The sequence below is a fragment of the Dipteris shenzhenensis genome, chromosome 5, assembly GCF_047967505.1.
Source record: "Dipteris shenzhenensis isolate YYH24624 ecotype China chromosome 5, Dip_SZ_1.0, whole genome shotgun sequence".
Classification (NCBI taxonomy): domain Eukaryota; kingdom Viridiplantae; phylum Streptophyta; class Polypodiopsida; order Gleicheniales; family Dipteridaceae; genus Dipteris; species Dipteris shenzhenensis.
Window position 1 is genome coordinate 34,433,307 of NC_141600.1, and position 3,062 is coordinate 34,436,368.

At 43.4% G+C, this 3,062-nt stretch overlaps 1 pseudogene; it reads right to left on the minus strand.

Moving 5' to 3' along the window:
* Positions 1–1,948: 1,948 nt before the first annotated feature.
* LOC147901929 (germin-like protein subfamily 2 member 3) lies at positions 1,949–2,470 on the minus strand (annotated as a pseudogene).
* Between the last annotated feature and the right edge of the window lie 592 nt (positions 2,471–3,062).

The window sequence follows — 3,062 nt, forward strand, 5'->3', positions numbered from 1 at the left end:
GGCCAACAAGATGAGGACGAGGAGGACGATGATGACGATTCAAATGAGTAGTAGTAGTAGTAGTAGTAGTTTGCATATACTTCACCATGTATACCATTTTGTATATCGGCTCGTTTGAGCGATTTTGTATCACCCTTTTCGAAAGGGTAATTTTGTAACAAACAATGTTGTATATCTACGATATGTATATGCTTTTGTTAAGCATATCGTTAGACACATCACGTGCACTCACACAATTTTGCATAGGCACATAATAGATTGCATCAATAATAGTATCACACACTTTCATTCCATACTCTCAAAGCATGCAATGAATTCACAAGTAGGATAAGAAGCTATGCCAAAACTCAAGATGAATTGGCAAAAGAGTCTGCAGCCTCAGCAATGAGACCCTCGCCAAACATCACAACCGTCTCCTATATGCAAAAATATCAGACTTGCATACGAACTTATCTACAAGCTCAATGATACGGGTGCAATCGCATCCAACATGTATACAAGATAGCAAGAAATGCCAACCTCAACAAGCGACACCCCTACCAAACCTCTTCCCTCTCTCTCTCTCTCTCTCTCTCTCTCTCTCTCTCTCCATATGGACGTATAATAAGACAATGATAGAAATTTCATTGTTGAAACCATCAAACAAAACATGAAAATTGAAAGTGCATGCATATCCGAAAGTCCATAAAGATCCAATAGTCAAATCAGTGCAGGTGCACATAGAGGTTCACTAATGAAATAGACATCATGCAGGACGTCCTAGATGTGCTGGAATTAGTAGATGTTAACGACACACGTATCCCTGCATGCTAGTGACACGTACAAAAGTAGAAAAGGATAAATGAAAGAATTTAGAAATTTGAATGGCAAGACACTTGTTTACAAATGAAACCAGTGATGCTCCATGAGAGTGCTTTACCATCACGTGGAGTGGTGGATCAGTGTCCAAAGAAAGTGTACATGTAATTGCCGTTTCTACCTCAACCAAAGGCAAGCATCGGTCGATGCACTCTGTATCCTCTAAAGGATACAATGATCCTAAGATGTCCATATGAACCATGAACTCTGTGACTCTTCCGTTTAAAGAAGCAAACCAATTCGTACCGAATGCAGAGCCTCATGAACCACGTGCCGATTTGGAGGTATCTATAATCAAAAGAATAGTGTCTTTGCACACTCATAGTCACAACAAAAAAACAACGTTCATATATCTTGTATTAAGGATGGAACAAAATGTTAGGGACCACCCACCCGTAAAAGCTGTTCAACTTAAGAATGTCAACTAGCAACTATACGGACCCGTGGCACCCCCATTGAGGGGGATTTGTTACAAGAAAGAAAGTCAATAAACATCGGTACTTTGATTATAAGAGAGTGCTCAATCATCAGCTATGATTAAGGAACAATTTGGCTAACTATGTGTTTGGTGCAATTGAGATGCAATGATTGCTTGATCAGTCGGTGCAAGTGGGAGGTAGTAAGTGCCCTACACGAGGTGATGTGGTTGATCCAACACGTTTCTCCCCAGTTGCACACAGGTTTCTCCCGCTCATGCAGTTGCACAGACGCAATAACAAGAACGTTTGTTGCTTTAGGTTTGCACTCCATGTAAAGTTGTAGACAGACATAAATATTTACTTTACTTGATGTTGAACAATGACATTTAGAGTTAAAGGTTAACATCCATTTCATGAGCAGAAAAAGTTGCCACAAAATGACAAATAGTTCATCGAACGTAAAGAATTATAGGCCCCTACATGTAACAGCAAGCCTGTTTTATTGTCAAGTATCACAACAGCATATAGAGGAGGATCGACGTGAACGTACACTGAGAAGACAGGTTTCACCCAGGCTCTAGTGGGCTTTGAATTTCATATAGCTCTTGTGTCTAGCCAGAGCAGACATCCTTTAATTGCTCCACTTGGGTTTAAGTCAAGAAGAGGGTCATCTAGAGAACCTCGTCCTTGATGTTAGACCCAAACATGGATGTCGCAATGATCTGGAATCCCACATCCTGGCTATTGAGAGCAACAACGGCAGTGGCAGGCTGCTTCCCAATGTTGAGCTAGAAATGGATGAGGCCTCTGGGGAAAATCATCACATCACTGGCATGGATGAGCTTGGCGAACAACTTGTCTTTAGTGTCCACGAAGCCAGCATATAGGGATCCCTTTATGATAAATATGATCTTAGAGCCACGAGGATGTGTGTGCGGAACGATCAGGCCACCCAAGTCGAAGTCCAAATGGGCCATGCCGATCCCCAAAGTGTTGAGCCCCAAGAACTGTTCCATAAAGGCGAACGTAGGTTTGACGTTCGTAGCACTACTAGAAGTATTACCGCATTGGGCCAAGCCACGGAAAAGGAAATCATCTATAGTCGCTTGGGCACGGTCATTGCAAGGGAAGCCACTGATGTGAGGCTGTGCTACAGAAACATTAGCAACGCAGAAGTCCTGGATGGGGCGAGATCAGCAGCGAATGTGATGAGGGGGCCAGCGAGGAGCAAGGCGAGCAAGAGAGCTACAGGAGGTGCAGCCATGGGGCTGTACTTGGTGGAGCAGTTATGTAGGAAGAAGAAGGATAATGAGCTACTACTGCTGCTGCAGCAAAAGACGCCTAGAGAAAGTATACGGAGTGGAAGGAAGCAATGCATGATAGGAGGAAGGAAGAAGATGCATAATGAGCTGTAGCTATATAATATATGGAGGCTATGAAAGCTCAAAGTTTCAAACTTGGGTCCACTCAAAGAAATGGGTCCACTGGAAGCAAAACCCAAAGTTTCCACCCGGAGCAAGGCAGAAAGTTCTTGGAGGTTGCCAAAGAGGAGACAATAAGGGAGGCAGGGGGGGAAGGTGCGACGCATGCGATAAGGTGATGGTGGTAAGGGAGGCAGTGGATGCCTTGAGAGTGGAAGACACGACAGATACGATAAGGCCATGGGAGAGGAGCAACTTGGTATACCTGCAGATAGATATTGGGAAGGTACCTATCATCTATTCAAAGATGCAACCTCCATGCCTTCTAAGTTCCAGGTCTAATGGAGAATGCACTTTAACACAT